Here is a 27,535-nt window from a genome sequence, read left to right on the forward strand (position 1 = left end):
TTTACTTGTTGCTTAAAAAAGTAATCTGATTACACATTACACGCAAGTTACTTGTAATGCATTACGCCAAACATTGTTAGTAACCACCTAGCAATGTCCTTAAAACCACTTAGAATACTTCAGCAACAACCCAAAATACTTAATAGAAGTAACCATCTAGAAACCTAGCAATGAGCCAGCACACCATTGAAACTAGAGATGCGCGGTTGGCGGTTACAGCCTCGGACTCCGCGGATAAACCGCGAATCGGGCGGATGACGTGACCGATGGTTGACCGTATCAACGTTAACCGATCAAAGTTGTCGGTAGTCGGTAAAAAAAAAAAAGTGACGTCTAAATTAGGCTATTATAGACAGTGGACTAAACGCTACTACAGTTAGCCATCTCATTCCAAGATATTTTTGTGTGAAGTGAACAAATCCCTCACACACAATTTTTCATAACTCGCCTGTTTGTACTTAATAAACCAATAAAAACATTTGACGCGAGGTCACAGCGTTTGGGTTCGCACGCTGACAAGGTTTGCGAAAAGTAAAGGCTACAGGCTAAAATGCTCGAAGTTGGAGCCAGGGCAGACGACAGGATGAAGCGTGCAAAGAAAAGTACTGTGTGGGACCATTTCACCAAAAAGAATGAGACAGATGTAAGTTGCAACTTGTGTGATACAGTGCTTAAATACAGTAGGCCTACATCATCTATGATGTATCACCTGAAAACGCGACTTGTTCTGTCCGTTATTAGAAGGCACACAGTGAGTTAGACCTGCCTTGGCCGGTGCGTCTTTTACGCATTCTGAAGGTGCCTGTTTTATCCATTGGTTTTATCGTGTTGCAGTCTATTAGGCAAATTCCGCATAAGATGGGCTTAGATTTGGAAATACATTACATCTACATTTCAGTGGTAACAGATAAGGTGATGATGATCATCAACTTTCTTTATTATTGTTAGCACTACCTCAAACTAAAGCGGCGTCTCTTCGGAGCTGTCATTTTCTTAAATGAGCCGCGGCAATGTTTCAAATGAGCTTCTAACGCTAGACTAACGCCTTTATTTTCAACGCGATCACCTTGTACCCAAACCATTTCGAAACTAAGGAGCCATTTGTCCTCCGATTAAATACAAGCTCCTCGGCGGCGCGTTTGCGGGACTCATGTTTCGCGCTGTAGGGGGTTTAAAAAAAGTGACGTGAGTGGAAGGGCGGGGCAGTGTGTGTGAGCGGGAGGCAGAGCGGCAGAGAGATGCGACAGAGTTGCGAAATTGCAGGCGCGGCTCGAAATGGCTGTTATTTCAAATAGCGTGGCATATTTTAAACTAATCGGTTAACCGGTTTCAACCGGCTAATGAGGCTCGGTGGTCGGTCAAGAACATTTTTAGTTTTCGCTATCCCTAGTGGTAGGCGGTTGAACCAAACAAATGAAAAATATATGTATACATTGTTAAATATTGTTATCTGACTATTATTTTTGTACCTGCGCACCGATCGGAGACGGAGTTCACTGCTGATATTCTGAGAGCTTTTTAGTCTCGCGGCTGTCATCGGCAGCGCCCTGTATCGCCCAATCAGCGGATGGCGGGCGGGTGCGGTTTTAAAAATTGGTCAAAAACGTTGGTGCGGATGGATGAAATAATAGCCCATCCGCGCATCTCTAATAGAAACTACCTAACTACCTAGCCATGACATAGCAACCACTCAAAACACAACCATCAGACCACATCCTAGCAATGACCAAAAATACATCAACAAACATCAAGAACAATCCTAGACATCAGCCAGAATACATTAGAAACTGGCTAGCAAAACCTTAGCAACCATTAAGAACACTCCAGTAACCATCTAGCAACAAGCCAGGCCATCTTAGAAACTAGCTAGTAATGCCCTAGTAACCACCCAATATACCTTAGGAACCACCTAGCCACATCCTACAGTAGCAACCAGTCAGAACCTTAAAAACGGCATAGCAACCACTTAGAATACCCTAGCAACTGCTTTACATTGCTCTTTAACCACACATTCTAGAACATTCTAGAAACCACTGAAAACATTGTATACACTCCTTAGCAACCGCCCAGAACACGCTAGCAGTCACCTAGCAAAGCCCTAGAAACCAGTCAGAACACTTTAAAAACTGCCCAGCAACCATATAGAATACCACTGATCTTTAAGCACTCAGAACAACCTAGCAACGACATACAGTAGCTTTCCAACTTAAAAATCTATCATACACTGGCCAGAATTTCAAAGTGCATATGGTTTAAACAGCATTTTATTTAACCTCTGAGAAGAAGCTTTGTCAAGCCATCATTCAAAGTTTATCTTGACAAACTTTTCTATTTTTCATGTAGAAGTTTATCAAAAGTGGAAGTTTGTTGCATGTTTGAAAGGATGCTGAGAGGAAAAACAACTGTATCGTCAAAAACAACACTGATACATCTGTATCATGATTCAGGTCAGCACAGTGGAATATTCAACACTGCTAATTGCAGGCTGTATTTTTCCACAACACAACCTGAAATATTTAAGCGGAAACCCTCTCAGACAAGGTGAATTGATTGGTTTAGCACTTCAAAAGATATTTTAGAAAAAACTGAGTCAGCATGAAAGGGCCTTAGTGCTAGCAAAGGGCTTGCACCAGACAGCAACCGACGTTTGATGTTTTTGAAAGGCCGATGTAACAAATATACAGAGTATAGCAAGAAACAAAAAAAATAGAAGTTTGTATTTTTAGATGAAATGTTGTGCTTGGCTTTGCATTATGCTAGGAAGTTTTGGGTTATTGCCAGGTCATTGATATGCACCTTTATAATGTTGATGGGTTTAGAGGCATTTGGGTATAGAGGAGAGGGAGAGGGTGCACTTCCAATAGAAAAAATACATATCGTCTACACCTCGGGCCGGTCCTGATCACCAGGGTTGCCAGGTTGGCATTACAAAACTAGTCCAATTGCTAATCAAAAACCCGCCCAATCACAGACAAAACCAGTCCAATCGAGTCCCCGTTAAAAATCGCATTCCGTCGTCGGATAAAAATTAAGTTTCGGATGTGGGGGTTTGTAAGATTGTAAGATAATAAACTCATAGTATGACATATGAAGATGCAATTGTGAGATATTAAGTTACACCACTAGTTAAAATGTTGCAATTACCAGTAAAAAGCTTCAATTGTGAGAAATAAAGTCGCAAATGTGAGATAAGTCACTTTATGAGATATAAATTTGCAACTGGAAGATATAAAGTTGAATACACTAAATAAAGTTGTTTTTTAGAAATAAAGTTACAATTATCTTTTAATTGTTGTTTTTTCCTTCCAAAGCAAGCAAGCACCACTAATAAGACAAGATAAACCTGTCAAAATATGACAAGTTAACACGTTAGTTTGTCAGTTCAGACAGGACGCAGACTGCCCTACATAAGCAACGTAACCTTTATTAAACTGTGACATTTACAGGAGTAGTTCACCTGATGTGTCGCGGCGGGTTATGAAAGATCCTCTCCAGACCAGACAGACTAGACATTCATTATTAACACTCATGATGTTCAATGTACGATTAATTCAATAAATGTTTTTATACAGGCTGACTTTCCCCATTTAGATCCTCGCACTGAGTGCTGAATATTTCATGCTGTTCTGTACATCAGAGCTCTGGCATCTCACCTACTGCAAGTCTTTGTCTCATAATGTTACACAAGGCCTTACAGTTATGATTATGAACACCTCTAGATCAGCTCCAGTATATCTGTATGCCCTAGCAACCACCTAGCAATGTCCTAGCAACCTCCTAGAACATCTTATCAACCTAGTACTGTATTTCTCTGTCCACCCAGAACAACCCTGCAACCATCTAGGACAGGGTTACTCAAATCCGTCCCTGGAAGGCAGTTCAGAGTTTAGCTAAAACTTGTTCAAACTCGCCTATCAGTAATTTTCTAGTTACTCTGAAGACCTTTATTAGCTTGCTCAGGTGTCTTTAGGGGCTTTCGCATGGGTAGTTATAAGAACTATATGTTCCCTGAGAACTATATGTTCACCTAGGGCCATTTTCCTGGTTGCATTCACACCACCAGTAAGAACTCTGTAATGATATAAGCTGGCCAACAGCAACGTCATTTAAGCACGACATTCAACAACAACTGGAGAATAGCCGATGCCGTAACTGGAGATGTATTTTTGTTGTGTTTTGTGGGATTCGTGATAACGGAGATGGAATGTAGGACTAAAAAAACAATCTCCTACGACAGCTTGCGGTGCTACTTATCATTGAGGCTGAGAAAAGAACACAACTCTGCAGACAAAGGTGACAGGTAAATTAAGTTAACATTAGCTTTCTGTATATTTATTGTAACACTTTAAAATACTCCGCTGTTTCGTATCGCATGCGTTCGACTAATCAGCATACACTTACGTCACTGGTAGTTCCTATTGTGCTGGGTTAGACCCTATTCTGAAGTAGGGGCTAATTTAGTTTCCCAAAGGCCACACCTGATTAGCTGGTTCAAGTGTGTTTGATTAGGATTTGAGCTACACTCTGCAGGAACTCTTGCTCTCCAGTAACAGGATTGGACACTCCGATCTAGAAACACCATAGCAACCTGCCAGAACACCTAAGAAACTGCCTTGCAATGCCTTAGCAACAATTCAGAACACCTTGCTACTTAAAATGCTCTAGCAACCACCTAGGACAAAGATTCCCAATCCTGCTCCTAGAGGGCCAACAACATCCTTCAGAATTTTTAGCATTCCTGAAGACCTTGTTTAGCTGGTTCAGGTATGTTTAATTCGTGTTGGAGGTACACTCGGTAGGACCGTTGGTCCTTGAGCAGTAGGATTGGGTACCCCTGACGTAGAACATCCTAAAAACACTCAGAAAGAAACCAGAACACCTTAGGAACTACCTAGAAAGGGCCAAGAGCAAACCGTCAGAACTCCATAAAAACTAACAAGCAAGGATGTAGGATTGCTCTGTCTCAAATGCACAAATGCAATGTCTTATGGAATAAACTGAATTAGCAGACCTAAGCATGCACGAAAAAGAAAGTGAAAACCAAAGACAAAAAATTTTGTATTTATGAAATGGTTTAATGAAATCCAATTTTCATTCCTGTTTTGATGCTTGTCTGACGTGGACTAAAAAAAACTGAACTATTTTATCCTTTACTTTATAAAAGATGACACTAAGAATTCAACATCAACAACACCACAAAAAATGACCAAAATGTACCATGGTATTCTTTGAAGTACCGAGAAAATACCATTTAGGAATGTAGAGATCACTGAGTACTATATCAAAATACCATGGCATTACCATCTGATTCTATCACTGGACCATGGTACTGTCACAGTACTTTATAAGGGAAGACAAATATCTTGCTCTTGAAAACAAACAAGCAATACACAGTACAGTGCCTTGCAAAAAATTCAGAGCCTGTTTCATCATTTTTCCAAGGCTTACACACAGTTCTTTTAAAGTCATGGCTTATTTTGTGCCACCCTCAGAAGTTATGCAGAGCTCTTGACATACTTGTCTGATGCACCTTTATTCTGCTCTGAGCACCTGAACTCTGGAGCTCCTTCAAAGTTATTGTTGGCCTCTCTGCGGCTTCTCTCACAAGTCTGGGAGGTTTTGATATAGCTTCTATTTTCTGATAACCCAATATGCTGCATCCACCGAGATATCCAAACACAATTTTTCTTTTCCTAATTCATGCATTTGTTTTACTTTATTTCTTACCTGTTTGGAACACAGTTAAGTCATCATTTTATAGATAGATTTGATCTCTTCTCAACAATTATCCATTAACTGTGGGGTTATGTATTCAATATGTGGAAGCATTTTAGACTTTATGTGATTCACAGGTAGAGGGGTCAATAGTAAGAATTGTGTCCTCTTAAAGGCACAGATCCTCCTAAAAATTAAAAAAAATATATTATTTACTCCCCCAATGTCATTTCAAATCTGTACAACTTTCTTCTTTAGAATGCAAAATATGATATTCTTCAAAGCTTCTAAATGGTAAAACAGGTCATAAAAGGTAGCGTAAAAGTAATCCATAAAAAAATCATGACTTAATCGAAATTCTCTGAAGCGATATAATCACTTTGTATGAGCAAAAATATAACTGGTTCGCTCTCAAATCAAATCATCATCTTCTTGTAACTTTTACTGGTGTTGGTGCATTACTGCCACCTACTGGACAAGAGTCAACAGCATCTGACAAATGAAAAATGTCAGAATTCACAGTACTCTTAAAAAAAGTATGCAAAACATACCTGGATGACTTACTTTTTCCAGTGAGGTTCTGAAGTGTGCATATTACAAACACATTACTATCCCATGAGGCCACGGGAGAGAATTTGTGAAAGGCAGTAAAGCAATGCAACTGAGGCTGGTAGGTCACATGATAATGACAGCATGACGAATATAAATGCCCAGATTACATTCATACTATATACACTCATACTATATAGAACATACTTTTTTAGCAGGCATGAAGTAATTACTTATTTAAAGGGCCCCTATTATGGATTTTTGAAAAGGACCTTTCATGTAGTGTGTAACATAGCTCTAAGTGAATGAAAACATCCTGCAAAGTGTTAAATCTGAAATTGCACCGTATATTAAGTTATTGTCTTTCAAAAGTAAGAGTCGACTCTGAGTCAATTAAATTAATTGTTTTTCGAACGAGTCATAAGCCGTTTCGTTGTGACGTCAAGACGAAACATTAGTATATTGCCCGCCCACGTATTGCACGCGCAGACACCAGGGAAACTTGAACCTCAAACCGGCTGCTGATTCCTGTGGATACTGGATAGTATCTTGTCGAGAAGACGGTGCTGCGCTCTATAATGTGAAGGTAAAGCCAGTTATTTTTCACTCCCCAAGGACGAGCATGTGTAGAATCAGTGGTTAAAATTCATCTTTACCACGATATCACAGCAGTATGATCCTAAAAACTTTTGCTGTATCCCTTTATTTTACTGACGACTGCTTCTCAAATCTCGAAGATCAATGCAGGATTCGCAAACCGCTTGCTCTTGAAAGATGGTGTTTAAAATACTTAGTTTTGAGTTTTATATTGTGTAGGTCTCCTGCTAACTGGTCAACTCATGTTATCACTGTCTTACTGAAATACTTCTGCTGATCAGCTGTGGGCCACTATTACCTAAAACTCTGCCTATTAATGCAGACTGTCTGTCGTTTTCACTACTTTAAGGAAATATTTGTTTTACCAACATTTATGTTACATCAGATCATTCACTCTAGAGGGTGGCTAATGTACATTGCATGCATGCACTGTTATTGATACAGTTTCCACCTATTAACCGCTGTAAATAAATTAGTACAAGTAAAATAATCGATTTGTTGATGGACATGCACTAGTTAATGCTGATGGTGAGGAATTACAGTTGCAACATCTTATAATGTGCCTCAAACTGAGTAGTGTATCTCTGAGAAACGACCTGCTCAAGTCGTCCCTGGAATGGAGGTTCGGGTTGAATAACTAGTTTTCCAATGTTTCATCATCGTACTCGCGCTCGCATTAATATGGTCAAATCGACGTCATTGTTCGTTACTGTGTTTAGTTTACAGTGTAGGAAGCCTCAGGACCATAGACAGCTCAGGACACGCAGAGCTGACGTTGTTATGGCAATTAACAACAAAGCCTTTTTTTTTTCGATGTGCTGTACACGTTAAACCAATCACAACAGACTGAGCTGTCTGGCCAATCAGAACAGAGTAGCTCACGGAAAGGAGGGATTTAGAGGGATTGATTCATTTGACGAGTCGCTTGAGAATAATTGAAAATGTGATGATATGCAGATATATATTATGAGGAAATTAAACCGTTTTTTTTTTTTACCTTTGATAAACGTAAACAGGTTGTAGGAGACTCCACAACAACATTAGGAAACTTTAAAATAGCATAATAGGGGCCCTTTAAAATATGTACCGACTCACAACAGTATGCCACCCAGCCATTAATCAAAGTATACTGAGCCCAAATCAAATATGGTGTCACATTAGTAAAATCAATCTTCATTGGTTTTTACATCCTCACACCAACAAGGTTTGATGTTTTTTGACTTGTTGCCATCTCTGATCCCTGTGGTCTAGGATTTCTATATACTGGAGTGAATGCATTGAAATATTGGGTGGATATGAGAAACGTGAGCATACAATTTTATTATCTAAAAAAAGCAATATGTTCTTCAGAACATCTTTTTTTGTTTTCCACATAAGAAAGGGTTTGAAACAACATGAGGGTGAGTAAACAATGACAGAATTTTCATCCTTCATTTTGAATGGGTGAACTGACCCTCTTAAGAACACAAAGCAGCGTCACATTTGATAATCAATTTAGATTTTTAGGCCTTAAAACTAAAAATATCAGACTCAATATCAACAGGACATTTTCAAAATTCAATTAAATTGTAAAAAGAGATTTGGTTAAGGCTCTGGACTCTTTTGCAAGGCACTTATAGGCTCAATAACAAAATCCGCCATGTATTTGCTTGTAGAAATGGCTGTTAATGACTTGCGTAGGAGAAGCCACTGTAACTCCTTGTATTCATGTGAGTGAGAGCCGATACCTCCTCATTTGAAAGAGTAGGATTGAGTATCACGTTCTTAGTGTGGTCTAAATTACGTTAATTGCAGCGACTGAAAGGCTTTTCAGATGAGATAGATGGATAGATTCCATCCCCTTGTTGTGTCTTTCACTGAAAGCGTACTGTGGTTGCATTGATGGCTTTGGCGGTAGGAGGTGGGTGTGTGTTTTGGCTAGTTGTCTCATGCAATAAGCTTCTTCTCCCACACAGTGATTCACAGAGCTAGATATACATATACAGTTGCCCATAAAACAAAACAAACAGTAGAAAAACAGTTTACTTTCTTTATCATGCAACATTAAGCCTACTTTATTTTTTGCAGTGCTCACATTAGTGTTATATTACCTGCATTTAAAAGCAACAGAATTTTAAAGGGCTAGTTCATGCAAAAATGAAAATGCTGACATTGTTTACTCACCCACGTCATACTATATTTGTTTGACTTCTTCTGCAGAGCAAAAAACTGTTTTTGTCTATACAATGTATGTCAATGAGGCCCAAAACAACATTGGACCCCATTGACTTTCATTGTGTGTGAAAAAAAAAAATTCAAAAATTCTTTTTACAAGCTAAACCATTTTCTTTTTTTCGTATTAATACTTTTTTTTTATGTGAGTGCATCAATCCACAGTAAAAAAAAAAAAAAAAAGTAAATTCAGCTGCATCCATTAATTCAGAAATCTAAGAGCTGACTGCAGATACATTAGAGGCCATTTAGGATGAGTACGACCCTTTTACTAAAAAACAACATCTCACACCATAAAAGGTTTTCTGGATCATTTCACATTACCCATGAGTCACCTCACTTATCATTAAGACATCTTGAGCTACAAGTAAAAAGCTCAACAGTAAAGCTCAGAATTAGCTTTTCCCCCCAGTCTATGTTCCACCAGATGGTTCAGTCCAAAGAAATCAATGCAATGGGATCTTATAAGGCCATTTCATTATAAAATGTCACACAATGGGGTGTTTATGGGTGAATCGTATACAAATCTGTCTAGAACATGCCATATTCAAAATTGCCATATTACAATTTCATGGCAATTCATATATATTTTACATCTTGACTAATTTGTATGATCTCATGCATATTGTCAAATATTGTCTCACATTAGTATCTGCTGTTAGTTATTAAAATGTCAGTGGTGTTATCATTCACTAAAACTATTAAAAAATAGTTGTGTTAATTGAAATAAAGCTGAAATTTAAATTTAATAATTTGTTGGTACCCAAACCTTTGCAGTCGTGTAACCGGTTTTGCCAGAACTCTCAATGTTTGGCTAATTAGCATAGCCCAGTTAGCATTAGCTAGTAAATACAGCACACTCTGTTGCCCAAAAAGCATCTTTTTCCATTGAAAGTCCATCAAATTAGCCACAAATTGTTAAAACTGTTAAAAAATGTTAAGAATTCTTGTCATGTATTTCTGGTGCTACTACAACAGCCTTGCAAGCGCTGAAATGAACAGGTATGCTAAAATATATATTACTCCTGGTATTGTTAACAATACTCCACTGTTAAACATACTAGGACCTAATTGCGGTGCCCTTTCCGTAGAAAACTGTGCACACAAAATCAAAACCCGTTGTAGAACTGACATTATGTAATACAGTGATTCATGCACGAGCCGGCATACTGTACAACAAATTCAGTGTGTCAGTTTGTAAAACCACAGAGGGTAAAATAAGGAAGAATTCACAGCGTGAGCTCTAGAAACGACACTTTAAAGCTCTTCACCTGCTGCGACCCCATCGTGAGCCTCTCTTTGCCTCTCTGAGCACCTGATTATGCTGAGAGATGCTGCTTTAGACTGCGGTATTGTGAAACAAATCTGGATGTCGTCGACACATCTTTGCCCGGTTTATTTTTGACATCTTCAGTATTAGCTCTCACTCATGCTTCAATGATACTTCTATTATTTGAGCACTTCCGTGGTTAAATTGATGGTCTACTTGAGCATATGGTTGGGTGACAGATCAAAAGGACATGACGTGGAGTCATATGCTTCCTTGCTAAGATGGATATAAAAATAACACAAGCATAAATACATGTAAATATTGTTTTTCTGTGCAGTGCAGGATTAATGAAACTCTTGAATATAATTCTCTGACCGCTGCATCTATTTTTGAAACTCTAGGTGAAGTTATAGAAGATCTTCACTTGTGTGAGATGTTAATTCAGTTACTGCTAATCATTTTGTTGTTTTAATTAGTAGCAATGCAAAAAAAATCTTTATATTTATATAGTTATATATTTTTTATTTTCTATAACTGCAGATAGTGAAGAAGAGTAACCACAGACTACAGAAAATGCATGGTACTGTATAGTGGTGATATAAAATGATAATAGGGTATTTTCATACACTTTCACAAAACCATATGAATTATATCATACTGATCTAGTATGATATTTCCAAGATACCTCACATACTACCATTGTATTTATCTATTTATCCCTCCATCTATACATCCATCTGTACGTCCATCTGTCCATCTGTCCGTCTTTCTGTCTGTCTGTCTGTCTGTCTATCTATCTATCTATCTATCTATCTATCTATCTATCTATCTATCTATCTATCTATCCATCCATCCATCCATCAGCCTATCTATCTATCTGTCAGTCTGTCCATCCATCCATTTGTGGAAACTATGGCACCGTGTTTTTATAAACTTTTATAATAAACTTAATTGATAATGAAAACTGGGGCATTAAAAAAAATTATAGTACAAATATCCTGCTTCAATCTACTTTGCATTTCATTAAAGACGGGATATTCTATTTTAATCGTTCTTTACTAACAATTTTTCTCATTTTTTATAATGTACTCTGTGATTGGTTGTTTTTATGAAGAGGAATCCACTGGTGGAGAGTGATATGTGTTAAACACTTCCAGGCATGAAAATGGATTTAGTTTTCCAGAAATAATCACTAATTAATTCACATATTTGAAAAATTAATAGGCTGCATTATATTGCCCCAAAAACATCGATTTAAATAAAGTTCCATTAGAGTCCTATAGGGGTCGCTGCTGCCATAGAAAATCATCCACTACTTACTTGAATAAGTATTTTGCTAAGAATTTAGTCAGTATTGTAAAACAAACAACTTATTGCATATTATACAGTGTAATTAATGCATTGAGAATTTGGCAATAATTGAAAATATGACTTATATGACTTGAAATATGATATAATGTAATTTGCTATGAAAAAACATTTTGCCAGGTCTTTTTTTCATTATGTAGACCATTCAGTCAAATGCTAGCTAAAAAGCCAAAGAAGACAATAAGTGATTCTAATACACAGAGGGGGAAATCACTTATTCACCATTCTATAGAATTCAAAGCATCCTTTCAGTCCTGAATGTTTTAATACATCATAAATGTCCCTCATGCCTAAAATTAAATTGTTCTGAATTCATAAATTTCACCAGCCTGTCATCACAAAATGATACCAACCATACTTTGCCCGCTTAAAACAGTCCTCTTGAATTTTTCTGAAAATCAGATTAGCACCTATAGAGATTACTGCTGCTAAAAACCAGCGTCCATTCAGCTGATAATGCTGCCTAAACCCATTAGCTGTTGTTGCATGAGAACACAGCATTGAGTGTTCGGTGAAAAACACTCCAAAACCTTTCACTATTCAACAAAATTTCCCTCCTACAGTTTTTTTGGAGAAGATCAAGGACACCAAACAACGCTAGTAAAGCTAATCATTATGCTAAGGCAATTTCATGTGCCTTTAGTGTCACATCCGCCATTTTATAACTGTATCATATATATATATATTTTAATATCTTATATAACTGTTTTAATTTTCTTTGTTTTTATTTTGTGATTATTTTAATTCCTTTCTGTAAAGCACTTTGAATTGCCAGTGTATGAAATGTGCTATATAAATAAACTTGCCTTGCCTATTGTTTTGTTTCAGTGAATTGGTAATCATGTTTCTTGTTTTTGACTATGGTTAATGATGATCGTTCATTTAGCGGCACATTATGGGGATCAGATGTCAGCCACCTGGATATAGTGTAGGTGAGTCAGTCCCACTGTTTGGCTTTAGCCTTGTCCGAAACACACAGTGTCTCTATTTTTCACCTACAGGGCCGGTGAGAGAAATGCTTATGTGGCATAGGCCTAGTAATTAACTGGAAAACAAAAAAGTCAGAGTTCATAAAGCCTAGCACATAGCCAAGTAAAATGGTGCCATCCTGGTAATACATGGTATTGCCCTGGTCCTATATAGCTCAATTTCCTCCAAGTATAAATATATGGGATTTTACTTGTTTTTTTCCCATCCACTACATAAAAATATTTTGGCTAGAAAAATTACAGCACACTTCGCCACAACAAGCCACACAACTGTGATTCATGTCAGTAGGGACAGGTAACAACCCTTTAAAAGTACTAATAGTTCACACTAACACACGTTCTGTCTGATTTTTGCATGCGATTTGTCTATTCAGAACAATGTGTAAAAATGTCATTCGGGTGTAATGAAAATGTAATTTCTCTTTCTGACTGTAGGTGGCGCTTGTAGAAAAGCAGAAATATGCCTGGCTATTCTGGTGTGCAGCTTTCCGTTTCTGACACCCACTTGTTACGGAGAAGAAAGGAAGTCTGTTGCTGAGCACAACCAAGAATTTCAGTCGTAGTTTTATGTAACAGCAGCGACTCGGCATGTGACCGAAAGCACAAATCTTGGCCAGTTTTCATCACAGTGCGATGGAAAAGAGATTATGTTGTGCTCCAGACAGTTCAAAATGTGAATATCCCCCACCTCCTACTTGGAAATGTTTGGATTAATGTTTGGTTAATGTTTGGTACGCGCCTCGAAGTCAGACATGCGACCTGCGAACATTTGATATCACTTCCAAGATGGCGGCGAGTCCTGCTTCCAAAGAGCATAGCCCAGAACTACAGTTTTGCTTTTCGTCAGCTGTTTGGTGATGGCAGCATTTTATGTTATTTTTATTCTGTTTTTCCCATAATTGATACAAAAACAGAAATGTTCTGGTTGCGTCATGGCGACATCATGTGGCCAACATGTGAATGTGACGTAATTGACTGGAACTCACTGAGGTCTGAAATGGGACATTTCAATTGAAATTTTCTCATTTCCAACCTCTTTCGAACACGCCATTATGCTGTGTTCCAGACAGCTCGGAATTTGGATTTTTCCCACCTCCTACTTGGAATTAACTTTTGGAACGCCACTCGAAGTCGTATGAGAAATGTATGCTAAGTATGAGAAATGGTGATGTATTTGTTAAGCAAATACTTCTAAGTTCACTCAAAGTTCACTCTCTAAGTTCACTCAAATCTGTTTTAGTTTAAATTTTACTTTGTAAAGTATGAGGAAGTCAAATATGGCTAATTGCTTGATCTTTTGTAACACCATAGGTTTAATTCACTAGAAATACAATGCATGTAGAGATTTCGTATGAGCCTCATTTGATTAGAATCAGACTGCTTAAAATACTGTGATCTTGCCATCACAGCTCAATCAAATTATGATACAATTAAGAGTAAAAGAGCAATAATTCCACTTAAAACATGTTTCTCTGTAATGAACGCTTGGAAAATGATCGACTTGTGCATGGGCCAGTCTCACGTGAGGGCTGTGGCACATGCAGGGCTAATGCTTTGGCATTGGTATGCACTGATGCATAAATGCATTCAGGCTCTGGAAGGGAGCATGAATGAGCAGCAGCAGCCTCTGGTTCAACAGTGAAGTATCAAATTAAAGTATCCGAATAAGGAAACATCCTTAAGGTTTAAGCAATTTTACATCTTATACAGCCATATGCCCATTGCTAAAAGGATCTCTCGAGACTCATTTACATTTATGGCATTTATCTGACACTCCAGACAGTCTTACTGAACGTCATTTGACATAAGAGTCAAACAACTGTCGTGATCAACAGATGGCAAGAAGGATATTCAGAAAGTCATCTGCAAGGAAAAAAAAAATGATCAGTAAAAAGTAGTTATAGCTAGAAATGTCAACAGTTTGTTTATAACACTTTATAGTAGCTTCAATCAATGTCATTAACAATTACATAACCTTACATATACAGTACTTGGCAGGTCAGCAGTTCATGTGCACTCAAAACAAAGCACACACACTCACCGGCCACTTTATCAGGTACACCTGTTCAATGCCTCATTAACGCAAATATCTAAGAACTGAACTTCCGAATGGGGAAGAAAGGTGATTGAAGAGACTTTGAACGTGGCATGGTTGTTGGTGCCAGACGGACTAGTCTGAGTATTTCAGAAACTGCTGATCTATTTTCACGCATAAGTTAACAGAGTTAACAAAAGACAGTTAACATGTCAGTGCTGCATCGTCACAAAAGTATAAGCCTTGGCTATTGAAATATTCAAGCGCAAGAAGACTCAAAGTGAAATCCATTCATGACTCGCAGTGTGTAAAGTTTTCTGAATGACAACATCCGAAGCGCGCCCAGATATCCTAAACATAATCAGTTATGTCTTAAGTGAACATAAACAGTTGAGAAAGAAAACACATGTAGTATCGATATAATGGATCCGTGCATTCGCTTTTAAAATGACAGCAGCCATTCCTGCTGCCGTCTGTATTCTTAATGTTAATCAAACAACAAAAAACAACGAAAAATCCCTCACTGCTCTAGACTGAATAACTTTTGCAACTTTAATACGGATCAATCGATGTTTCATTTACACAATGAAGTTTAAGCAGTGTTATTTAACATTTGATTGCTTTATTAAATTTGTGTACCTGAAAATTGTAAATTTTAGTTTTAGGTCATATATATATATATATATATATATATATATATATATATATATATAAACCCCAGCTGATATCAGTGTGGATAAAAGCCTCTATCAGATGAAAGGCAGGATCTCCATGGTTTTTTCTCCCAGCCTTTCCGTGTTGCCATGGATGAGATCAAGAGAAAAGACATTCAGGCACAAAGGTGCTTTTTTAATGCTAATTTGGAAAATTTCCTTCCCATGTTCTATTTGCTTTATTGATGAACTGCAACTACCTGTTTGCAACTCTTGGTCATTGCTTCTGTCCGGTGTTTTGAATTAAATAAAGGGATGGAAAATAGAATTATGAAGACATTTGGCTTATTTGATGAATATGTTTTTTATAAATAGAATTTATTGATTGTTTAGCTTTGATGCTTAAATGAAAAACAATTAACATGATTTTTAAATAATCACACAAACAATTAACATGACGTAAAAATATGACTGTTTACAAATTATTACTCTGCATGTTTTGAGCTTTAGATTGTACTATACACTGAAAAATGGTAACATCAAAATTAACTGGTTTTCTTTTTAAGTAAATTTTTTAAAAATATTTCTTATTATTAATTATTGCTGATTTACTGATTATTTAAAATCATCCTAAATACATTAATTTATGCCAACAAAGCTATTTTTATAGGTTAAATCAGGTATAAAAATCTCTTTAAGGTAAAAATGGTCGGTTAGCACTTTTTCAGTGTAACCTCAATGCTCTCTCTTTGCTGTCAGCCCTGAATCAACATTCACTGAGTTTCACGTCAATAATTGAACCAACCAGGAATTCAACCAACTTTCCATGCCATATAACCATCAGTAACAGGGCTGATGCCTGGGCCTCTAGCAGGGGCTGTTTGCAGTCTATCTAATGGCTACATGTATATTATGGTAACATCCTGCCCTATAATTAACCAGGGCATCACAAGGAACCTGTTGTGCCATGGAGATGGAGGCATAGCTTATTTGCACTGATTCAACCACCCATAGGGTCAATCACCAAAAAGAGATTACCATAGAGTTAATAGAGTTAACACTGAACTAATATATAGTAGCGGAAAATTTTGTATCATATCCGTAATGCCAAATATCTCACATACGACTGATGACTAGGGAAATAATAAAATAACAATTTAAAGGTGCATTGCGTAATATTTAGGAGGATCTGTTGACAGAAATGCAATATCATATATATAACTATGTTTTCAGTGGTGTATAAAGACCTTACTTAATAAACCGTTATGTTTTTATTACCTTAAAAATGAGCAAATCCTATTTACATACCCCGCAGGTGCCTTTACATTGAAATGCACCGACATGTTTCTACAGTAGCCCTAAACGGACAAATGCGTTTCGTCACTATGTTGTTCTTCGTGCAAAGAAGCTAGCTAAAGTCAGCGAATAAAACACTAAAACAATGATGAACAAGTAACAATAATATTCGCAAAAACATATAGTTTTACTGAATAATTAGGTCAACCTAATTTCTTAATTTATCTTTGTATAGAAACCTCATTCCTGAACTGGATACTCTCTGCTGTCTCAGTAAACCAGGAAACAGGTACTGTACATTTTTTAGTTAATCCATCAAAACTTAAATAATTAAAAAAAACATAAATGTAATAACAGTTACGTTTAACTGTAAAATGCTCAAAAATCTCCACAAAACATTTTTAAAAAAGTATATCATAATCATTACTTTTCCTCAGTACATCTAGTTTTACCATTTAAAGAAGAAAAAGTATTGAAAACAATATTTTTATTTAAAACAATCATTGTGCCTTTTTTTAAAGAATCATCCTTAGAACTGCATGGATGTGTAAGCCAAGTTTATTGCCATCATACATGTTCTCAAACGCATCACATGCATGCACATGTCTAAAAGGTGTATCCTGCTTATATAACTATAATTAGATTGAGTGTACCTTAACAAGCATCTTGTCATTGATGTCAGAGCCGGTCATGGTTGATGTCACCTCTATAGCATGTATGTGTGTGCGGACACATGTGTGAGAGGATTACAGTGACTACATAAAACAGTGCAGCTGCAGTCGTCAGAAAGATCCAGTACGTGCGAGACTCACACATGCCCAACAAACCTAATAACCCCTTTACTTTCACTAGAGAGCCAGTTAACTCAGAGCTTTTTAAAGAGACTCATATGTGTACTGTACTGTTAGCCCAGTTGTCATAGAGTCTTCCACACCTGCAATAATAAATGATAGTGGCAGACATTGAAAGAAGAATTGTTATAAGGTCAGATAGGAGAGTATGCTTAACTCTTCAAACTAGCTTCTGAATGGTTGGCAAAATCAATTGATTTGGGATACGTTTAGCATGTCATCAAGTCATAAACATGACAGAGGAACATTGTGATCTCCTAGTAAACCAAATATATAAATGAAGCTGAGAGGTTCACTGGAGTGCAAAGTGTAATATAAACCTGCACTGTAATTGACAAGGAGTTAATATTGGCAAAGGTGCAAAAAGTGTTTAGTCAAAAGGTCAGACAAATATGAGCATAGTGATCAGACTCAAGCTCATCCTTGTCATAATTTAATTATATTTAAGAAAGAACAACTACTTAGCAACCACCTGGAATACCTTAGCAACTACCTGCCAATGCCCAAGCAACCACCCATAATACCCTAGCAACTATCAACACCTAGCAATGCCTTGTCAACCATCCACAACACCATAGTATACATCCAGAAACCACACAAAACACCTTAGCGACCACATATCACTCACTGTCCTGGCAATTGCATTGCAATGTGCTAAAAACACCGAATACCTAAACAACTGCATAGCAACACCCTTGCAACCACCCATAAAACCACACTAAACACCTAACCAGGCATATCAGTGTACTAGTAACTGCATAGCAATGTGCTAAAAACACAAAACAAAACACCTAAGCAACTTCTAGCGACAAACTGGCAACTACCTAGAAAACCACACAAAACATCTTAGCAACCACATATTAGTCCTAGCAACTAAATTGCCGCACCCTGATAACCACCCTGAAAACCAAAGTGTGTAGCAACGTGCTAAAAAACATCTTACACATCATCTTAGCAACTGCATAGCAAAACCCTGGCAACCACCCAGAAAACCACACAAAACACCTAACCAGGCATGTCCGTGTTTTAGCAACAACGTTTTTTTTTAAATCACTTTAAATCTTATATGATGACAGATCTTTTCAGACCATGAGCACAATTTGTTCCTAAAATTGAACATACAGTCAGTTCAAGTATTTTTATGGAAGGACATCCATGCAAGTTTACTCTCAGGAGTGTGAGAACATCTATGCAAGTGGTTATTGGGAGTGCGAGGACCAGTGGAAAGATGGAGAGCCAGGCACAAACTGCCATGTCAAAGTCACTCCAAATGGGCATTGTGCATGACTGAGCCGATTAATTTTCCCATGCTGTGACGCGCAGGGACATGAAGCAGCGCCCATAACCGTGGCTTTCTGATTACTCTCAATGACCGAGACACACTGACTCTATATACAGAAGGCAGACTAGTTCAATTAACTCTAAATGTACTGTAAACACATGACTAGGCTAACACGACAGGCAAATAAATTGATGTTAAATTGCAGTGAGGTCTCGCTTTTACCTTGATGGGGAACCCAGCCTACAGAGGCTCGCCACACAGGTCAAATGTATTTCGGCTTTGAAAGACATTTAAATCAGTCCCTTCAGAAGAAGCCAGACCACAAAATGTTCTCACAACTGTATGTGTGTGTGTCTTAGTAGAAGCAGGAAGAACATGAATATAATTTAACAGCTTACTTTCACTGTGTACACTGATTATATTAATGCATGCAGCGCCTCGTTGTGATCTTTGGTGTAGACAATTGCGTTGGGGAAATCCATGTTTTGCATTGCATCCCATTCCCAGCACAAGAACACAAAATAATTATGGCTAACAAGAACAAACAAGTCTGTACAAGGAACTTTCATTTTACATTTATGATACAAAAGAAAGATACACAACTGAAGAAAAAGTATATCCACATTGTAATAATAAAAGCTGTATGTTATGCATTAATGGATGGCAATTCTTTCATGATCCCCATTAAAGGAAAATAAGTGATCGATTAGTGGCAAGAATTATTACAGCTCTTATAGTTTTGATCAAACTCCTAACCCTTGGTATAAAAATTCAGTGCATAACTCGTCCTGATGTTTGTGCTATTGACATGACTGTACATCAAATGATGTTGAGAAGAGCTGTGATATAATTTTTATAAGTGATTAGAAAAGAGAACAACTGCACAGATACATATATACACCTAACAAAATACGTAGCAATGTGCTAAGAAACACTTTAGCAACCGCATTACAACGACCTGGCAACCACTCTGATTACCCTAATGACTGATTGGAAATGTTCTAAAATGCACACAAAACACCTTTGCAATGCATAGCAACACCATAACAACTTATGAGTAATATGCAAAAAAAACTACAAAAAAACAACAACACACAAAACCCCTTAGCAACTGAGTAGCAATGGCCTAACAACTTCAGGGCACTGCACAAAAAAAAAAACACTCAAAAAACAATGCAATGTGCTAAAAAACACACCACAAAACACTCTAGCAACCGCATAGCAACAACCTAACAACTTTATAGCAATGTGCTAAAAAACACCACAAAACACTTTAGTAACCTCATATGTTCTTTCAAATCCCTCTCTTTCCAAACAGGATAAACGAAAGTAAACTTCACTATGACTTCACCATGTCATGAGACTTACTAAACAGTTCTCAAATAACTTCTCGACAGCAATCAAAACATATACTGTAAAGCAAACTCAAACATCAACTAGCAGTTAAACTGGCAAACTATGCCAAGAGCCTGTCAAAATACAAACAGACGATAAGGAACACATGCTTTGTGTCACATCTATTGTTGGAATCTTATGGAAGGAAGCCAGCAAAGATAAAGAGTCGTTTACCGTAAATGATTGTTTTTACTCTATTCACTCAAGGAAGTGTTACTCCAAAGGTTTATTTAGGGAAAACCATCATTAATTAAATGTGCAAATAAAGTGGCATCTGCAACTGTCATTACTTGTGACAGAATGGACCGTCCTTCCTATGTGTGGTATCAAAGTGATCTGGTCCAATAACAACAGCAATCTGGATAGCTAACAGCATGATGTCATGGCCATTACAGAGACCAGGAAGTAAATTTGCCAGTTGTCAATTGCAGTCCATGTTGACTCTCATAGAGTGCAAATACAGCCAGATGTGACTGACAGTGATGTCGGACATAATAAACATTGTTCTCACGGATAACCGATAGCTAATAACCGGCTTACGATGAAAATGTGTCAACACATTTGTTAATGAGGTGGACAAGTGCAAGCTAATCGTTATGTTTTCACAAAACAGAGGGGTTGCTATGCATTAAATCATCACATCGACAGTATGTTTGGCTTTAAATCTGTTCAATATCCACGTCAGAACCGCATTCTAGTCAGCTTTACTACAAGTCTCTCCTGTCGAAGCTCAGATAAGACCAACATTCCTGTTGTTAGCATTAGTTCACCTCACCCACTTTGCCCATTTCCGAGTTTTCTTTTCTATATGGAAAAACAAGACAAGCTGAAACTGTCGCTTTTAAGGTACTGACGTAAGGTACTGACTCACACCGTAGCTACGCCATAGGCTGTGTGCCGAACACCCTTCGGTGAACCCTGACATGCAACTCTCCAAAAATGTAACAAAGCGTCAATTCTATGTGGAAGGCAAGTGCTGTGATTTGCCTGCTAGAACCCCTCCATCGTGTTTCACATGCTCCCTCTGCATGTTTAATTGCGCGGCAACGCTGACAACGACTCAGAAGTATTTAAAGAAAACCGACGCGTAGCCTACAGCGTAGAGGCTCCGGCGTAGGTCCGACGCAGAAGTATATATCAGCCTTGATGGTGACTATTCTGGTCTTTCTTAACTGTGACTTTAGTAATGAGCCTGGAAACATGTGATTGTTCTGTCTGTTCTTGTGGTGTTCATCTCATCTTCAGATGTTAACACCCACAGATATTAGCGTGACTAGCCAGGCAGAACATTCCAGCCGGGTAAAGTATATGGTCTCCGAGGAGAGGACAATTCAATTCCTGGCTCACTAATAAGACCATATAGTACTACTGAGACAGCTCTCTTTATAGATACAAATGATTTGCTCATCATCCAATCGTGGTTGTATCTCTCTATTAGTGTTACTCGATCTTAGAGCAGCATTTGACACTATGGACCACAACATTATTTTTATTAGACTCGAAAACGATGTTGGCATTACTGGAATTGCATTGGCATGGTTCAAATCATACTTATCTGACGATCATCAGTTTGTAGGAGTAAACGAAGAGATGCCATATCGATCACATTCAGAATGGAGTACCTCAAGGCTCAGTACTAGGAATGTTGTTTTTCACCCAGTACATGCTACCCTTGGGAGATATTATTAGGAAGCATGGCATTAGTTTTCACTGTTATGCAGATGATACTCAGCTCTATATTTCTTTGCTCCCCAACGAAACTTATCAATTCACAAAATTAACGGAATGCATAGCTGAAATAAAAAATTGGATGACTAGTAATTTCCTACTACTTAATTCTGAAAAAACAGAGATTCTAATTATTGGACCAAAAACTTCCCCACATAATAACCCAGAATACTGTCTAACACTTGGCTGCTCTGTCAAGTCTTCGTCGTCGGTTAGGAACCTGGGTGTGCTCTTTGATACCAATCTTACATTTGAAAGCCACGTTTCTAGCATCTATAAAACCGCATTCTTCCATCTTAAAAATATATCTAAATTACGACATATCCTCTCAATGACAAATGCTAAAAACTTAATTCATGCGTTCATGAACTCAAGGCTAGATTATTGTAATGCTCTACTGGCTCGTTGCCCTGCACGCTTAAAAAACAAACTCCAGGTGATACAAAGAATAATTCAGTGGCTTAGTTAATATCACAGTAATAATTAACTTTTTTAACTTCATAACCTACCAATTACATACCAAAATAATTTACTAAAAATCAAAAGGTTAATTTAGTCCAAAATGCACAGTTATATTTTATTTTTTTCACTTAAATAATTTAGTATTTGACTTACCAATTATTTATTTAAAATACACTAAAACATTTGTGATATTTCTATCAAAATATTTGAGAATGGAGAATTAAACTGATCTGTTTCAAGAACCACAAATATTACTTAATTCAAATCAATATTACTAATATTTAACACACTCTTAAGAAATTGAGTAAGTTACTCAATTAAAACAATGCATCCCTCCCCCACCCTCCGACGTGACGACAACTCAACGGTTGAGTGAGCGCGGGCTGTTTGAACGGTCTCCAGAACAGTTCTTCTCTTCTCAGAAGAAATTCTGTGAAATTCAGGGGTGCGTGTGTTTTATTTTATCTATAAAATCATTACTGATACTGATTCTAAAATAATTTTAATCATTTTATTTAATCCTGAACAAGATACTGGGACGCAATGTGAGTCACCTAAACGAGTGGCACGTCTGTCTTTTTGCGAGATTGAAACGCCTGATGCCTTGCATAAAACACATGACTTTATTACTAAAGATAATGAATATAATTTAAGTGGATGATAAAGTGTTCTCAGAACTGTGCACTGTTTGTTTATTGGCAGGTTATGGAGTCTGGCGTGTCATAGCATTTTTCGGCTATGAATGAAACGCAGGACGGCGGTCTGAAGTTCGAAGTTCACCCTTAGTCCATCTCAGGTACGAGAACCAGCGCTGATACGGTGGAAATGGGATAGCAGACCGGTTGATTACACTTGAATTACATTTTACATTTTTAGTTTTTACTTCTAATATGAGTTTACATGTAGGCAATGTTGTATACATGTTAAAATAGTATATATGCTGTATTGCTGTACTCATCAAAAATAATGGCCAATGTCATGTATAACGTTACCTGTGGTTGTATGGAGTATTTTATAAAGGTTTAGAGGAAATTAAAAGTTAGTATTACTCCACTATAAAAGTTAATATTACTCATAAATAAAAACAGGTAATATTACTCATAAATAATTTTTTTTATTGTTTTCCTCAATTATTTATACTAAATTATATTTGTTAAGGTAACAAATGCAGTTACTCAGATCTAGTTAATTTTTTTACTTACATTTACTCAATGGTATATGTAATTGATTTCATTGTGTTAAAATGTAATCAATATTTTTAAGTGTAAAAATGTTTCACCAAAGAAATTGAGTAAATCATAGTAAAAGATTTTAGAGTGTAGAGTTCTCCTAAACATTACATACATTTTAAAATATTGCTAATTACTTACAAAGCATTAAACGGTTTAGCTCCCCAGTACTTGAGCGAGCTTGAACTTGAACGCACTATAGTCCTTCACATCTATTGAGATCTCAAAATTCTGGCCAGTACCAAATATCAAAATCACCCGCAGGCCGTAGATCCTTTTTCTATTTAGCACCTAAACTCTGGAACAGTCTACCTACCATTGTTTGGAAAGCAGACACACTCTATATAAAATTATGTTTAAATAGGAAAAGTCCTAATCATGGCACACTTTGATTTGAATAGTAATCAGCAGCCAACAGGCAGTGGGAACCACCTGTAAATCCCCATTTACAAACACAACCCTGTCAGCTGAATCAACATGGAATACAAAGATGGATGATATATCTGCTCCCACACAGGCTCTATTGCAATTGCTTGTTAAGCCATGAACATTGTTCAGATCTATGTGCGAAGGTGGCGGAGGGTGCCACAGAGGAAATGATGACGTAACCCAGACTGAGAAAACCCATTGCACAAAGCATCCTGAGCACAATAGCACGGTGGTCTTTCTCTTTTATGTGCTCACCAGAGGGGGTTTAAATGTACGTCACTAATGCAAAACACTAGAAGGGGCTTCTCAAAAGGTCCTCATAATGAATTCAAGAACAGTCTCGAAGCAACATGGAGCATGTTTATTAAAGTAAGGGATAATGTACAGAGAGCCGTAAATTCATTATTTATTATTGCAAAATAAAATAAAAGTGGTTTTGCACCACCCTAAAGGGGTTTATTCCAGTTTAATTTTCATTGAAATACATTGAATATGGCAGTGTTGTCAATTTTCAATTGACCTGTAAATTATAGTGCTGGGGCACTACACTTAACCTTTACTTTTAACCTTTAAAACAAAATGTTTTAATATTCGTTTTAGTTTGCATTTTCATTGCACATTTCTCAGTCCTTCTTTATAGAGCTACTCCCCAGAGGCCGACTAAGAGCTTTTAGCTTAATATTTAACCACAGATAACATTAACTTAAAATAGCAACGGATGCTCTTAATGATACATCAGTGCTGTTGAAAGCAATGCTTATCACTTCACAAAATAAGTTTATGGTCCTGTCTACTCTAAAAACAACCAGCTAGACTATTCATAAATAGATTGCTGAGGTAAGAACTGTACTTTGGGCCTCTTAGCTAAGTGGAAGTACAAGAAAAGACAATTTAATAAATTAAGCAAATAAGCAACAACCAACAAACGTAAAGTGGACGTAGTTAGTAAATAATGTGATTAAACCAATATTTTGCCTGTCACAAACACTGGTTCAAAATAGAAAAATGATCCATAAAATAAAAGTCTATAATCAAATCTACTTTTCTACAAAACAGATGTGCTCGGCCAGGCTGGTTGCTCATAAATCAAATGCTTTATTTAATTTGATTTGAGTACATAAAAAAAGACTTCTGAGCAATAATCAAAAAATGCAGAATGGGGACAGAAAAGAACAGTTAATTCATCTGGAACGCCAAACAAATAGCAGTGATTGCTATTGACAGTGCCAAACTGTGCAGAGCTCAACGTGGCAAGAAGTTGGGCCTAACCATGCTGAAAGGAGTTGCCTGGCAACTGTGAGCTCTTTCTCTTGTTTTCTCTCTGGACTTTCTGGAAAAATGTAGATGAAGTCTATCTGACATCTCTCTAAAGAGGACCAGTGCAGTTGTTACAAACAGAGATGATTCAGGGTATCATTTCTTGCACTGTGACAGTAAGCAAATAAGTTTTAGCAAATCTGCTGTGCTATTTTATTCATTTTACATACAAGTCCAGCTTGCACACTAGATACTTACAGTAGTCTACATTATGAATAAGAATTATACAATTCTACAAATATGTTGACATGATTGAACTGCCTTGCGGACAATAAAACGTCCCACATACGTGCATTGAAAAAGGCACCCTACAGAGCAACCACTCAAAACAGCCATGCAACAACATAGAAATACTCCATCAACCACCTAGAAATCCCTAGAAGATGTTTAAAAAAAAAAACTAGTTTAAAATTCGATTTTAAATAATAATTACATAAAAATTATACTATAAAATGATTTGGTTAAGTAAATTAAGAAAATAAATAAAAATATAATGATTAATTATTATGTGTAGTCGCATTTGGTTATTAATTGCCTCCTAAACAACTCTTATAGGTTAGTCTTAATGAAATGATTAAAACAGTCATCCATGACCATCTGTTAAACATTATGCATATTCTGATGGTTATGGATATGTGTGCTCTTTATGTATATGTTAAGAGGCTTTCATCTTTCATTCATTCCTACTATATTTCTCTTTCTGCATATTGATGCCATGCATAAGAGCGCACAGAGCAGGTTGTTCGCGGTTTTGTTTTCAAGTATTCCTGGACATGCATAAATGCGACAGCTCTGCCAGTGAGGCACATGACAGACCCATGTGCTTCAAAGTGTTATGTGATCAAAGTGCTTTTCCGCAGGATAGTATTATACTCGCAGTAAAGTAAAATGATCAGAGTCTAAGGAGTTTAATATAAACGGTTATTATTCCTGAGTCTGTCATGATCTTAAAAAGGACCTTTATGTCCCTTCTTACATAAGACTCAGGTGTCCACCAGAATGTGTAGGTGAAGTTTCAGCTCAAAATACCCCACAGATCATTTATTTTACCATGTTGTGAAAGACAATTTTTTTGAGTGGAAGGACAAACATGCAGTTTTTTGTACATGTTTCTCTTAAACGCAAATGAGCAGCTACTCTCCAGAATAGGGCAGGGACTGTACACCTCATGCCTCGGATACTCTGGCAAAAATCAAAACATCTGTTTGGTTTTGATTATCATCGAGGTCACGCTTACGTGACATTGCAGTTCTTCATCATCATGAAAGTTTATTATTGGCATGCGTTCTAAAGCCATATCAGTCTAAACTTCTGATATTGGCTTTTCTGTGTGCACTCATCCGAAGCATGCGCAAAAAAAGCTGTCTGTCAGAAAGTTCTCTTTCATGTCTTACTGAGCTTAAAGGGTACCCCGACTAGAGCAGCATGTTGGCTTTATAAGATTAATGTGGGCGTCAGCTATAAAAAGGTGATACAAAAACACTCCAAATGTTTTTGTTTTTATTTAAAAAAGCCGAAAATCCGTTCACTCGTAGGCCGCCATAGTTATTTACGTCTCAAGGCATTCTGGGTAGTGACGTGTATAGGTTGTAGCCGGCTGTAGCCTAGCCGCTATAGCAGCTTCGTTTATTGTTTTTCCAACGTACCGGAGCGACAGTAGCATGTAGCAAGATTAACACGTCTGCCGTTCAGCCTTTTCAGTTTGAACCTGAGCACACCGTAGGCTTAAATCAGGAGAATAACAACGTGCGTTAATTTCTGTACGACAACTGCTTGCCAATGCAAAGCGAGAACGACAGCGTTTGCTGTAAAGAGCTCCACTTTTTGTCACTTTTTTTCTATACTATATATTCTCATCAGAATCACCATCAGAATCACAATCAGCTTTATTGGCCAGGTTTGCGTGGTAATCAGGATGCTCTCTGTATTTCAGGCGCTTCATGAGGTGACGCACACTAGCACACACTCACGCAAGGTCTCACACACACGCAAGGTCTCTCGCTCTCTCCCTCTCTGCCGTGCACGCGTTGTTTGGAGCACAGTATGTTCACGCTCTTGTTTGCGAGCTCTAGATTCCGGGAGATTTGAACTTATTTGCGGGCATCAGGGAGCCGCTATCAATACGCAGGAGACTCCCGGAACTTCCTCAACTCTCTGAT

The 27,535-nt window shown here is 37.4% G+C and overlaps 1 long non-coding RNA gene across 1 annotated transcript; it reads left to right on the forward strand.

Annotated features, from left to right (window-relative positions):
* Positions 1–584: 584 nt before the first annotated feature.
* LOC143720453 (uncharacterized) lies at positions 585–27,500 on the forward strand. Its single transcript, XR_013196565.1, has 3 exons — positions 585–733; positions 869–1,389; positions 27,443–27,500. It is a non-coding gene; the product is annotated as an uncharacterized LOC143720453 (long non-coding RNA).
* Positions 27,501–27,535: the final 35 nt, after the last annotated feature.

The sequence above is a fragment of the Siphateles boraxobius genome, unplaced genomic scaffold (genome assembly GCF_051911475.1).
Source record: "Siphateles boraxobius isolate OS27281-9 unplaced genomic scaffold, OSU_SipBor_1 65, whole genome shotgun sequence".
NCBI classification, from domain to species: Eukaryota; Metazoa; Chordata; class Actinopteri; order Cypriniformes; family Leuciscidae; genus Siphateles; species Siphateles boraxobius.